This window comes from Kogia breviceps, chromosome 1 (genome assembly GCF_026419965.1).
Source record: "Kogia breviceps isolate mKogBre1 chromosome 1, mKogBre1 haplotype 1, whole genome shotgun sequence".
In the NCBI taxonomy this organism is placed as follows: domain Eukaryota; kingdom Metazoa; phylum Chordata; class Mammalia; order Artiodactyla; family Physeteridae; genus Kogia; species Kogia breviceps.
Genome location: NC_081310.1, coordinates 33,548,917 through 33,562,803, shown reverse-complemented (window position 1 = coordinate 33,562,803; position 13,887 = coordinate 33,548,917). Strand labels below are relative to the sequence as shown.

General features: G+C 35.1%; 1 protein-coding gene across 4 annotated transcripts in view; it reads left to right on the top strand.

The window, feature by feature from the left end:
• The window catches only part of NME7 (NME/NM23 family member 7), a 255,564-nt gene that overhangs the window by 75,976 nt on the left and 165,701 nt on the right, over positions 1 to 13,887 (top strand). The window lies entirely within an intron of this gene.

Genomic DNA, 13,887 nt, shown 5'->3' with positions numbered 1-13,887 from the left:
TCTACCATATCTGCAGTATGCCCTTTCTGAGAAAGCTATAGAAACTTCTTTTGGTTCTTTGTATCTGAAACAAAGTTATTTGACTGGTGTGTGTGTGTATGTGTGTGTGTGTGTGTGAGAGAGAGAGAGAGAGAGAGAGAGAGTTTGTACGTTTTTTTCTTCATTTTCCTTCATCTGTTTTTTTAGTCTGCTCAATGTATTTTTGTCAGCCATCCCAAATCCTTTTGGAAATGAGATGGGGTACAATTTAAAAGATCATCCTTAAAAAACTAGAATATACTAAATAATAGATGAATGAATGGATTTTTTAAAATTTCATTTTCTAAATATTATATGGGTTTAAATAATTTTTAGTCTTCAAATATTAAAGCTATATTTCCTATACCCATATTTGATATATAACAGTAGAGGCATATGAGTTAAAGTATAAGAAATTTTTGTTAAATCTAATCAGATGGCAGAATACTTTATTTAAACTTTGATATTTCAAGGCATTTTTTCCTTGTTTCTTTTTAAACCTCAATTTTAGGGATGCTTTAAAACCATTCTGAAATGTGTAATTAACCCAATTCAGCTTAAACTGTGGTTACAATTAAATATAGTTTGAAGTTTCATGTTGAATTTATTATTAGCTTTACTTGGCCCCCTTTCAATTGCTGGTTTATGTTTCTTTTTCTCTAATGATCTGATTTCCTGGTATATTTAATTTCACCTGTGGTCTAGAAGAAGAGATTTTTTTTAAAAAGGAGTTATGAAGAGAGCAGCTGAAATGGAACAGGGAATGTTATCTTCTGTTGATTGTCCACTTCCCCAAAGAAGGCCTGAATGGCTTGTTGACTAAGCAAGACTGAGTTTACTGCCTACTACAGTAAGGCGATCACACCTGGATGGAGTCTTAGTGGACTTCACAATGGAGAGGTCATGGGCAGATATTGTAAAATTTCAGGTGTGACCTTGAGATGTGTAAGGTGGGTCTGTCAGTGCGGTGATATGATTGATATGGGGCAAAATTTATGATATAATAGTTTAGAATTAGTAGAAACAGTGAGGCAAGGATTTTAACCAAGTCTTAAAAGTATGCAACTGTTTGATGAGTGAGTTATTTGCCCAGTTGAGGGAATATTGTGAAAAGGGAACTGTTTGAATAGACTGTTGTTGAGATAAATGGACTTTTGGGAGGTTCCTGAAGTGAACAATGAAGTTATTTAATGATTTACAGCTTTATCTTTGTGGGTAATAATTTCTTGGCACAAATGATAATGTCATGTGGATGTAGGCGGCCTTAATTCTTAGTCCTTTAGTTAATTTACATGGATGTGGTGATTCACTTCTAACTTATAAGAGAGCTAGAAAAAAAGAGTAGTTTGTGGAATAGATGGTGGAAGAAAATAATAGGATATACTAGGGTATTTGCAGTCTTTTTACATATGTTGATTGAAATATATTTTGTCATTTGGGGACTCGGGTTTTAAAAGGGAAGAAAAACAAGATGAATTTTTCTGTTTTTTTTCTAATTTAAAAATTATGCGATATGTTTGTTTTTGATGTCCTTAGTATTATTTATATGTAGTTAGTTTAATTCCATTGATAAAATGAATTATTTTTACTCTGAAATCAGGCTGTGTAGGTTTGTATTCTGGCTCCTGCTGCTTACTAGCCATGAGGGTATTGGATAAATTACTTAACCTCTTTGTACCTTGTTTCCTCATCTATTAGATGAGAATAATAGTATGCCTTCTTCACAAGGTAATTGTAAGGTTTAAATGCACTTAATGTAATAGTTAGCTGACTAAATGATTAAATGTAGAGATTAATGTCCTAAGCAGTGCCCAGCACTTACTTAAGTGCTATATAAATGTTAGGCGTTATTACTATTATGATTACTGCTCTATTACTACTACCACTACTACTAATATCATTATCTTTTAATTTTTAACTAAAGGTGAATGACTCCTTAGAAACAAAGCAATAGTTTAAAATACTAACAAAATCTGTCATCTACAGAAAGAAAGAAAATCCCTATTAGTGTGTAAGGAACAAAATACTTTATTTTTCTTAAAGTCTGGATCTAACTTCATCCCATGAAGTAGGATCATTGCTTCCATTTAGTCAATTCAGCAGCTATCAGCAATTACATATTCTGATCGTCCATTACAGTTGGCATCTGGGAGAACTGCTTTTGCACTTGTAATGGCCAAAAAATTAGCCTTTTGAAATATTAGAACCCTGAAGTTTTGTTGGAAATTTTCCTTTCTTAGAATGGATTTCTGCATTAAACGATTTTACTGCGTTGTATGATTTTAGGTTCCTCCTCAGTAAAATGAGTCACGATGGTTTTAAAAGTTTCCTCTCAGCCTTTAAACCCAGATATTCTATTATTCTGTGAAACTGTATTGAAAATTCTTATAAAAGAAAGTTATATTCTGTATCTCAATGTTGTGTTTTGGCTGTAACATTTCTATTTTCATGGAGACTATTTCAAAGCAATTTTAGATGTTTAAAAGATCTATAGAGACAGTTTGGGGGTTGTCTGTTTACATTTAACTAAATAGGAAGCAAATTATTTATTAGAATATTAGCCAGTTTGTAAATTTAATGCCACAATGGTCTCTGATACACTAACTGAAACAGGACTAGATCTTCAGCAAGATCATATTTATCAAGTTCCTCACTTTTAAAAATTGAGCTATTCTTACTCAGAACCTCTTTCAGAGTTTTAATTTCTACCCTGAATGCTAGTTTTGATGCTAGGTAGGCCAAGAGCCTTAGAAGAGACAGTCCACCCTGTGGAACCTCCCTGAATTTGGGCCTATTGAATTGGTTAAGTTCCCAGCTTTTTTGTATTGGATTTCTTTCAAGTAATTCAGCTTCTGGGATACTGTGGAAGAGCCGTGACATTTTTGGGTGTAGAGAGATTGGATTTACGTATGATTTGACTTACATGTAGAATCTAAAAAACAAATAAACAAACAAAAGAGAAACAGACTCATAGATTCAGAGAACAAACTGGTAGTTGCCAGAGGGGAGGGGCATAGGGGTATGGGCAAAATAGGTGAAGGGGATTAAAAGGTACAAATGTATAACTATAAAATAAATAAGTCAGGAGGTTGTAATGTACATGTAGGGAATATAGTCAGTAATACTGTAACAGCTTTGTATGGTGATGGATGATAACTGGTTTTATTGTGGTGATTATTTCATAATGTTGAATTGCTGTACACCTGAAACTAATATAGATTGTATGTTAATTATAAATAAAGAGATTGGATTTAACATTGTAAATCTAACTCAGTTTCAGTAAAAATTCTTGGAGTGACACAGTTTTGCTTAGAATGTCACAGTTTTGGAGTTTTGTGATTGTTTTATTCTATCTGAAGGAATTGAAGCTAATTTATAACAGATGCAGCAAGTACATTGAACTACATGTAAGACCCTGATTTTTTATGGAACTTAGCATGCATTTTGAAACGCAAAATTATAGGCAGTAAAAATATCTAATGAATCTGCAAGTTGTGGGAACTTTAAATGAAATCACTAATTTATTGACTTAAAAGGAATCTCAGGAGTTCTGTTCTACAAAAGAATCCCAATCTTCAGGAAGGATTACATGTAATGGTACTAACGAAGTAGTTGTGCATTATGCTACTGAAAAAAGTCTTTAGAAATAATGCAAGTTTACCTGTTAATATGTTCCAACGTCTAATAACCCTTAGAGGAAAATGAGAGTCCCTAGGATTGTCAGTTGTTTTTTTTTTTTGCGGTACGTGGGCCTCACTGTTGTGGCCTCTCCCGTTGCGGAGCACAGGCTCCGGACGCTCAGGCTCAGCGGCCATGGCTCACGGGCCCAGCCGCTCCGCGGCATGTGGGATCTTCCCAGACCGGGGCACGAACCCGTGTCCCCTGCATCGGCAGGCGGATTCTCAACCACTGCGCCACCAGGGAAGCCCGGATTGTCAGTTTTAATGACTTGACTGAAGGCAGAGTGGAAGAAGGTTTCCTCAAATCTTGTTAATGAGACTGTTAGAAAGGACTTTTCTTAAGTATAGAACAACAATAAAAAATTTTATTACTAATTGCAGGAGGAGTGATAAGTACTTTACATGAATTATTTAATTCTTAAAACTATAAGGGTAGGTACTATTTGAAACATATGCCACAGAGGAGGAAACCTAGGCAGTGAGATGTTAAGTAACTTGCTCAAAGTCACACAGCTCTTAAGTGGTGGGGTTAGGATTTGCACCAAGTTTGTCTTCGTTTTGTCACATTATACCATTCTTCATTCATACATTATCACTTAGACTCTATAAATCCCCATCATCAAGTTTGATTATTAACCCCATTTTACAGATGTGGAATCTAAGAATTAGAAGGGATAGGTAACATCTTGAAATCCAGGGCTATTTGATTCTACAGCTGGAATTATTTGTGCCATTCCATGAATATTGAGGTCAATTGATTGTGGAAAGATGTTCTTGATAGGTATGAAGGGTGATTTTAATAACTTAAAAATACCTTAAAAAATCTTAACATACTTATAGTTTAAGATGGGACCTGGAGAAATGACTGCTGTTCTGGCCAAAGTAATGGCAGTTAAGAGATGAATAACAAATTCTTGAGAGTTGTAAATTTAGAATACTTCCTTAGAACTTTTCCAGTTAAATGGGAATAATGCTTTTTATATTTTTAAAGGTGTTTAATTTGACTAAAACAGTTCTTGTTTCTTTTATCCTATTTTTATATTTCAAGAATCTCCTTTTCCTAGGTGTAATTTATTTCCATTTGTTTCAGGTTACTCTGTTCCTTGCTCCTGCACTCCAGCACCGCTGCCTGCCTTTCACTTCTCTAATACCCCTTGTTCCTTCTCTCCTGAGGGCCTTTTTACATGCTCTTCCCTTTGCCTGGGATGTGCATCCCCTCCTCCTTCCCCCACCCCCCACCATGTTCTTTTGGCTTGCTCTGCTTTTCTTTTATAGCCCTTAGTACGCTTTGCTATATATTGTATAATTTGTATGTATGTGTGTATATGTATATAGCTACAATGCATAATATATATTAATTTTTGAATGATCATTGTCCTTTTCCTCTACTAGATTACAAACTGATTACAGGAACAGTATTTGTTTCATTGTCATACTTTAAAAAATATTTTGTATTCCTCATAATTTTTCTTTTAGCCCATGTGTTATTTAGGAGTCTTTAGTGTCTGAACATTGTCAGAGAATATGTTCTCTATGATGGATATTTCTTTGAAATTTGTTGATGTCCTTTGTGACTTAACTCATGGCTCATTAAAAAAAAAAAATTCCAGTGTGTGTTTGAAAAGAAGGATATTGTTGCATCGTTCTCCCTTTATATGTAAATAGCTATTGATTCAAACCTGTTGTCCAAACTGAAATTTTTTTATGTCTGTTTGGATAATCAGCTTCTGGAAAAAACTTAAATTCTTCCACATTAAAATTGTCTATTATTATGAATTTGTCATCTCTCCCTTTAATTTGGACTGCTTTTGCTTTGTATATCCTGAGGCTTTGTTGTGTGTGACTATCTTTTTGCTCCTTACACTAGTCTTACTTTAGTTCCAGTAATTGTTTTTTGTTGTTTACCTTAAAGGGAGGCATGTCTTTTTCCAATTTTTTTTAGCTTTTGCTTATAATATATATATTATAATCACTATGACTGAATTTTGTTTCATCCCTATTTAAGAAATTTTTGCTTTTTCAATCCAATCTAGTAGTCTTAGAATAGTTGAATTTAACCCATTGCCATTTATTGTGATAAATGATTTGGACTTCTTTATCTTTCTTAAAGTTTTTTTTCATTCTTTTCCCCTGCTCTTAATCCCCCACCCCTTTCCACCTTCTGTTGGATGGACAAATTTTTCTTTATTGCCCTCTTTCTCTTTTGTTTATCTGCTAGTTTGAAAGTCCTAGATCAGGGGATCAGCAGATTATAGCCATTGGGCTAAGTCAGGCCCTCTGCCTGGTTTTATAAATAAAGTTTTACTGGAACACAGCCATACTCATTTATGTATTATCTATGACTGCTTTTATTGCTACAATAGTAGGGTTGAGTAGTTGTGACAGATACAGTAAAACTTGAACAGCCTAAAACATTAACTGTCTGACCCTTTACAGAAAAAGTTTCCTGACCTCTGTTATAGAGTGTATATTTTTAAATTGGTTCTGCCTAAATTTTAGCATATGTACTTAACTCTAAATTTTATTAATAAAATTTACACTTGTTCACTCTGTCCAAGTTTTTCCAAAGACGAAGATTTTAGAATGCTTTAAGCAGCCACTGAAATCTTCTTTTCCCATCTTCCAAGTTACTGGTGTGAGTATGTTCTTTTTAAATTTTAAATAACTTTATTGATGTATAATTTATGTAACATAAAATACACACATTCTAATTGTACATTTCTGACACTGTAATACAGTGTCTAAAACTCTCAGAGTTAAGAAGTCCTTCTTAATGAATAAACTTGGTCCTGGTTGTTGTCTCCTTGCAGACATTTAGAGGATGAGTAGTTTTGATTGTTTGAATGTTACTGTGTGAGCATTGAATAGATTTATTCCAGCCTCAATTGTGTGCCTTTATGATTATAGTTGTTTTTTTTTTTAATCAATGACAATACCATGAGAAATCACTGTGTCTTTTATTTTTGGAAGACAGGGCTTGCTCTTCACACCTGACTGGAGTAAAGAAACATCTGTTGCTAGGCAGCCAAAGCACTAGCACCTAGCAACTGTGATGTGTGCATCAGGAATCTTAGGCTCTCTTCAGAGCCTAGTGAAGTGTAGTACAAGCAAAAGATCTATCTATACTCAAATGTCTGAATTAGAAGGAACAAGAATATAGATAAAAGAATGGCAGAGAGTTCAGTGAAAAGCCTACTGTACCTGGCAAGGATGATCATAGTATATAATGTTTGGAATGACTGTTATAATTCTATGGCTTGACACTAATTATGTGGCCTTGAAGACATTTCTTGACCTCCTAAAGCTTCATTTTTTTGATCTGCAAAATGGAGGTGACAGAACCTACGTCATAAGTAAGTTAATACATGTGATGCACTTGGAATAATTTGCATAGTAAGTATACAATAAAGTGTTAGCTATTAACAGTAGCAGTTTTAGAGATTACATCACATGACACATTTTTAAAAACCTGAAGTAGTTGTGTTTTAGTTATCTATTGCTTTATAACAACCGTCACCAAACTTAGTTCCTTAAAAACGGTTTCTCACAATTCTGTGTATTACCTGGGTTCAGTTGGGAATTCTCCTGTGGTATACCTGGGGTTACTTGGGTGGCTTCATTCAGCTGGAAGCTGTGCTGGAACTGAAATGTACAAGATAGTTTCTCATTCTTCAGAGACTTTTTCCACATGGCATCTCACCATTCAGTAGTCTATCCTAAGCTTCTTTATGGCACGGTTGCTGGCTTCCAAAAGGAGCATTCCAAGACAGTCTTCATTGTGCAAGTGCTAATTAAGCCTCTGCTTGCTTCATGCCTTAATGTCCCAAAGGCGAAGTCTAGTCATGTGGCCAAATCATTATGAGAGGAATTACACAAAGGCATGAATACCAGGGGTCATGATTCACTGGGGACTGCCAATGTAGCAGTTTCCCTCAAGTGGTATAAAGCATCCTAAGACCTTAACACAGTAGGAATGTGGTACTTGAACCCAAACCAGTGGTGGTGTGTAATTGTATGCTAGACAGTGCTTCTCAAACTTCAGTGTGCACCAGAACCACTTGGGGGACTTTTAAAATGCATATATCTGGGCCCTAACTTCAGAACTTAGTTTAGTAAGTCTGGACTAGAGCCCAGAAATAAGCATTTAAGTAGTCTCCCCAGGTTGTTCGGATGAACACCTAACGTCCACTTTGAGAACCATTTATCAGAAATTTTGCAGACAGGGAACACCCTGCATTTCCTCTGGTGATCTGCCTTTATCAGAGGCTGGCCTTAGGAAATTTTATACCAAGTGGAAGATTCCTAGCTTGTTCTCTGTGGCAGGTTAATTACAACCATGGGGAAAGTTAAGGAAGGAGACACCTTTTGGTTTCCAGTTATTCGTATGACTCTACAGGAGTAGTTCCCTGTGCTAGATTTCAGGTTGGTGAGAATTTCTTGGAGTGGTGGAAAATTTGGGTATCTAGGGCACTCTGCTTTACCAAAGTAGCATCTCAAATATTTGTTTATTTCTATTTAGCAGTTGTTTAACAAAAATAACAGAAAAGTTTATATGTGGCTAGGCAGTCCTTAGATTGACATTTCTCTCTAGTGAGATTAGAATGAAACCCATTTTCATTGAAAGAGCGCTAGAAGAAGTGTAACATTAAGGAAAGTGACTTCTAAGATCTTTCAGAAGCCTTAGTGTAGTTGCAAGCTTTCATAACTTTAGGACTATAAATGCAACAAACTTAATAAATATCATTTACAAAATTAATTTAAATTTCTTTTATAGTTATCCCATTTTTTGTATTTTGAATAACAAAGTTTATGTTTTGCTAAATATTTTAAAAAGAAATTTATATAACTAACTTTCAAATCATATTTTATTATACATCTGTAGCATTTATACTTCTAAGTTACTGCACTAAGACTTGTGCGACATCCTGTATGTATATTACTTGAGGGATGATGTTTATTGGCAGGAGGATTATTTTATTTGAAAATAAGTTGGAAACTTCATTTTCCCATTCCTTTTTTCCAACTTTTTTATATATTAGGATTCAGGAGTCACCTTTCAGGGAATGATGTTATTGAAGCAACTTGACACATTTGCCTTTGAGATATTGATCTGTTGACCTGTTAGATTCTAGATATGCACATAGTCTTTGAGGAGGAAAAGGATCAATGCAAGGTTAAATGCAGAACTTGGATGACAAAATACCACTCCCCTTGCTTATTTTTCACATATATGACTGTTAGAGGACCATGTAATTTTAGATGTCATAACTAATGCTGAGCATAGCTAGAAATGGTCTAGACTTGAGGAAAACCTGTCTCAAAGAGTTTGCAAAGACAGTGTCTTCCCATTCTTCTGCCTTGGAGGAATCTGGTACTGGTTTATGTATCTTCTCCTAACTCCTCCCTGCAGAAATGCCCATGTAATTGCACAATGACAGAAGGAAGACAGGACTTCCACTAGGCTGTGGTTCTGCTCTTCCGGCTTATTCCTTCCTCCAGCCCAGGAGCTGGACCCATTTCTGTGAAACTGGGGTCCAGGGATTCAGTCCACATCGTATTACTTTATCAGGAAATATTTTAAAAATGAAAAGCCACATGATCTCGTGTGGTAAGGCTTTGAAAGATGATTCATGTTACATGACGGATTATAAATGCTGAAATTCTGACAATATGATTACAGTTGATTCTTATGAGGAAGAAAAAAGGCACATATCTAAAGAAAAATGGTACCTTACAAAGGTGGAAAGCTTGGGTTTCCAAATGACATGTTAAAAGACGGGAGCAGTAGATACTTATGAAAAAATGCTGAAGGCACATTATCGCTGTAATTACTTTTTGAGTTGTTTAATAAGTGGTACCCTGCTTTTCTACATATTCACACATCTCTCCTACTCTAGAAAGTCTGTGATTCAAAGGTCTTGCTTGTTTTGGTGGTTAGTTCATTTGTAACCTATTACCACCTTACATCGACTATACCTCTGTGTACAGTGGCTGGTGTGTGCCAAGTGGGAAGTTATTTCTCCACAGCCATTTTCATAGTGGTCATCATGGAATAGCTTAGTTATCAAAGGACTGGTTTGCAATGTCTCTTCAGGATAATCTTAAGGATATTTTTTCATTATTGAAGTATAGTTGATTTACAGTGTTGTGTTAGTTTCTAGTGTACAGCAAAGTGGTTCAGTTTTATATATATATAAATATAAAAATATATATATATATAATTAAGGATTTTAGTTTAAGCAGATTGGAGAGAGCTCTGATGTGCTTGAAATGTATCTTGAGATTTTTGGTATTGATTTATGCCCAGATTCTCTACTCTTTATTTTTATTCTTTAGAGTATCCTGGATTTGAGGTCAGGCAGACTTTAAGCCAGATCTTACTTAAGCATTAGGCTGAGTCAGAAGATGAAATTTCCAGTATGAGTTTTATGGTGTTTGGCTTTGTATGATGATAATTTTCATTTAACCTGATTGCTATTAGTTAATGTGATTCAAAACACATGCCTCAAATTCTTAACAAGTATAGTGTGAGGATAAATTGGGTAATATATAAAAAACCAATTTGAAATGTTTAGGAAAAGTCATCACTCTAAGAAAAAGATCTTACATTGATACATAATTAAAGTTGAATGTTTTCTTTAGGAACTATGTTCTTTAGGCATTGAAAATACCAGAATGCTCCTTTTAAGGAATAGACATCAAAGAGATACAGAGGTGGGTCATGCTGAGTTTTAGCCAGGAATTGTCTTAGTAACGTTTATTGGAATTTCTCTTGTATTAACAGAAGTAATATGCATTACAGAAAATATAGGAATACAGAAAAATGTTTGTTTTAAAAATCACTTCTACCATTCAGAGATTCTGTTTACAATGTGGTATGTTCTTCCTTCTCTGTCAAACAGCTGAACACAACAATATGGATGAATTTCACAATCTTGAAGTTGAACAAAATAAGACATAGAAAGTTAGAAGCCATATGATGCTATTCATAAGTTTAAATATAGGTAAAAGTCAACTACATTTTTCAAGAATGCATCTGTAGGTAGTAAAGAAAAAAGAAATACATGGAAAAGGTTATTCCAAAGTCAGGTAGTCTCTGAGAGGAGAGAGGGTGATGATTGGAGAGGCACACCCAATAGGGCTTCTAGGGTCCTGGCAATGTACTGATTTTTTTTTTTTTACCTGAGTGGAGGTTACCATATATGTTCACTTTAATATTATAAAACTGAGCATATCTGTTATATATTTTATATATATAGCATAAAACATATACATTTTATATTTTACAGTAAATATTTAGAAATTGCACAAGGCAAAGAATAGATGGTATAGTATGTTCTTATTTCCTTAAAAACAAAAAGGCCATATCTATATATTTTTACATATGTTGAATATTTCTAGAAGAATATATAAGAAATTACTGACAGTGATTTCCCCTAAGAAGAAACACTGAGATTCTGGGATGGGAGGGAGATTTACTTTCACCATATACCCTTTTACTTCCATTTTGCATGTTTTCCAATGAGGAATGCTCTTAAAAATTATGTGAGAGAGGGTAGGGGAAATTAAGACCAAAAAGTCAAAACTTGAGAATTTAATACTTTTATGACTTCCTTTTTTTTTTTTTTTGCGGTACGTGGGTCTCTCACTGTTGTGGCCTCTCCTGTTTCAGAGCACAGGCTCCACAGACATGCAGGCTCAGCGGCCATGGCTCACGGGCCCAGCTGCTCCACGGCATGTGGGATCCTCCCAGACCGGGGCATGAACCCGTGTCCCCTGCATTGGCAGGCGGACTCTCAACCACTACGCCACCAGGGAAGCCCATGACTTCCTTTTTAAGATGATTCAGGTTTGGAGTAGAGGGATTAAGGAAGAATTGGACTGAAAATTAAAATCATAAGTTTTTCAGATAACGTTCCCCTTTTTCATGGCCAGGAGAATGGTTATTGTGATATTCTGTTGTCCTCAGAGATCTTGCTCCCAGTCATGGTTCTCGAACTTCAGTGAGCATCCATATCACTGGATCCGGATTGTTAAAATACAGATTCCTGGGCTATACCTTCAGAGTGTCTGACTCGATACATCTGCATTTCTAATAAGTTCCCAGGTCAGGACAATGCTGCTTATGCAGGGAATCACATTTTGAGAACCACTACATGGCAAAGCTGCCCCCTACATAAGGACATGCTGGAAAATAGAACAAAAATGGAGGCCTATACCCAGTGCATATAGTATGTACTTCCAGCAGACGAGGAGTAAGAGTTATATAAAATTTGCGGCCCATGTTGTGGCATTACGTCTGTTTTTAAGCCTGTGAGTGGCAATGTAGGTCTTGCCAGCTGAGGAAATCAGAGCCATTTAAAATCAACAGAAGAAACCATGTTCTTGTAGTAAGATGTCTAAATTTGTGATCTCCTTAACTGTGACTTTGGATAACTGGAATAAAGAAAATAAATGTTCATAATTTTGAAAATTGTGCAAAAGACAAGCTTTGAGAATCTTTTTCTTTATATGTCTTAAAAAAAAGATACAAAACAACAGAACCAATTTTAAGAAAGGGAAAAGATTTACTTTGTTTTGTTCATGTTAGAGTTTATGGATCCATGGTTTTGATTTACTTTTTCAGTCTTTTTCGTTGTGCTTGCCTATAAAACTAACAAATTTCCACTGATGAGTTATAACATGTATAGCACTTATATAATTCATGAAAATCTCCTGCAAACATGAAGTCAACTTCCAGTGGGACTTGTGCTTACTCCACCCTCCAGAAGAGGGGCTGGCCTATTTTAAGATTAGGAAGGATCTCCCCCTACCTAGAAGCTGGCAGTATCCTGTGCCGTAAAAACATAACATTGCTTTGTGATTGTGTGATTAACTTGTTTTCCGTGGTAACCTGGCATTAACTTTGGGCTTCTGATGACCTGTTTGCCTAATACTAAATTTTCAGTTTCTCCCCTGTCAACCTGGTACCCTATTACGTTCTTCTTGGACTGTCCTTGTTTTAAAATTGTGCTCTTATTTCAGCCATGCTAGCTGTTCTTGGCTTCCTTTGCTATGCTGAGCCCATCCATGTCTTCCCAGTAAGGAGGGGTTATTGATGGCCTTTTCCTGGAGATTTTAGATCCTGTGGGTCTTCTCTGTTGCTCCTGCATTGGTGTGGAGCCTGCCTTTACTATTTTCTACTCACTTAATAACATTATAATGAATTTTAATATACCAAGTTACCATATTGTGGGTACATCTGTAAAGCTATATTGGTTACTCTCTTTATTGCTTTGTAAGGAATTACAGATTGTGGTTGTTAGGACATTGGTAAGGAAAATGTGCATTTTAGATCTGGGTGTGTGGTGAAAGTACAGAATCAGAAATGCTATTAGATGAATTAGGTCTATATTTTATAAGCCGACTTGCTACTGGAATAAATTATGATCAACTAATGAATTAATTTGAGATCCTTTAAGACTTAAGTGCCTTACTAGCTCTCAATTTAACAATTCTGCTGAATCCAAACTCTCATCTGCAATTGATTTAATGTGATTCTACAATATTTTTGCTTACTAGCCAGCAAAAAATCGTAACAGACATTTGAAGCCAAACTGATCTGTGGTTTTATCTTTTCATCAGATTAAAAATTACTGGAAGATTGTCAGTGAAGTGGTATTGCCTAGTAACATATTGTTGTCTAGGAAACAGTTAGCTTTTCCACCTGACTTTTATGCCTAAATTGATTTGTTATGCATGTTTGCTAGGCTTAGTACTAAATTCATTCTGTTGAATTCAGTAATGCTTGTGATTTCTTTTGTATTTTGACATTGAAAATTAAACTCTTATAATCTCTAGCTTTAACTTGGCTTTATACTAATTACATTTTAAGGACACGCCAGGCCTATTTTTTAGTTAAAATGTCTTTTATTTCGTTAGATTTAAATTTTAAAAGAAATCAGATTTCTCCAGTTTGATTAAAATTGGTTATTAATATTAAACACAACATCTGTTTCTGTATCAGTTTTGTTAGTTCATGCATTCTTGGCTGTATCAATATTAAAACTTTTCTTTCACGTATCCTACTGAAGTAAAATACAAGATTTCTTTTTGACACTTTTTTATCCGCCATTTTTATATCTCACCCACCCCTGTTTAGCATCAGTATTGTGGAGCATATCATCCAGGTTGTGATGAGTTGTCTTGT